Raw genomic sequence first — 1,230 nt, forward strand, 5'->3', positions numbered from 1 at the left:
GACCATGGACTCCCAATCATAAGGAATGAATCTAAATTCTGTAGCTAATCCTTGTAATGTGCCTCTTACACAGATAGAATGCATACCATAAGAAACTATGGCTTGCTTTAATTCTTTAATAGTCTTATAAGATATCAAATGATGTTGATACAATTGATATCCTTGGGGTTATTCTTGATCAGGAGGCATATCCTGAATTGTTACTGGACATACAGAAGCTCCTTTCCCCCCAATTAGATAAATCATCTTGCTTTGCCTGTTGCAAGGCTTTAGACATGGTTGTTAAAGGCTTCTTAAAAGTAGTAACCTCCATTGGAGCATGATTCATATCAGTAAATAACATAGAATCTGGAACAGTTGCTGCTGATGGAGCTGTATTTTTACTTTGGTAATATATCTCATTACAAGAATCCAATCTGTTTATTTTATTAGAGAGTTCTAAAACTTTTTTACTTAATTTCTCAAGAGGACTATCATCCTGGATTAGATTGCTCAATTCCTCCAGAGTTGGAGGTAGAAAAAATTCATCCTCTTTTGTTAGGGTCTTCCTGTCTTTGACTGACCCTCCAACCTTCCAAGCTTATTTTTAAGTGTGTTGGAATAAAACGAGAGCTATTAAGAAAGGCAAAAAAAAAAATCATCCTCATTTGTATCAGATTAACTATCACTCTCTTCTGAAGAGTTTTTTTTCATATAATTTTTTGGACATCTCCTCTTCAAACCACCACTTCCCTTATCAACTCATCGGTCTCTGGCATTAGAATGTTTTTAAAGCTAATTAGATCAAATCACATAATAACAAAACTGAAACAGAAATCACACCTCCCTCTTGTTGAACTCTTTCCAAAGCTCGCATAACATCGTGCCAAGACTTTAACAGTGTTCCATTTAGTTTAAACCAACAACAGTGTTTCTACACATACTGAAACAACTGCAAAAATGACTTTTCTCTTACTTTTACCCCTAAGCTCTTAAGTAATTCTTTAAGTAATGTACTATTACTTTAGTAATGTACTATTAAGAAGAGGAAGAAAAGACCAAAATGGATGTCAGAAGAGACTCTGAAAATTGCACTGGAGCGCAGAGAAGCCAAAGCACAGGGAAAAATTCAAGATACTAAAGAGTTCAATAGAAGATTTCAAAAGGCAGTACGGGATGACAAAGCAAAATATTACAACGAAATGTGCAAGGAGTTGGAGTCAGAAAATCAAAAGGGCCGAACTCATCAGC

The sequence above is a fragment of the Elephantulus edwardii genome, unplaced genomic scaffold (assembly GCF_000299155.1).
Source record: "Elephantulus edwardii isolate Elephantulus edwardi_28Jun2011 unplaced genomic scaffold, EleEdw1.0 scaffold00037, whole genome shotgun sequence".
Lineage (NCBI taxonomy): Eukaryota > Metazoa > Chordata > Mammalia > Macroscelidea > Macroscelididae > Elephantulus > Elephantulus edwardii.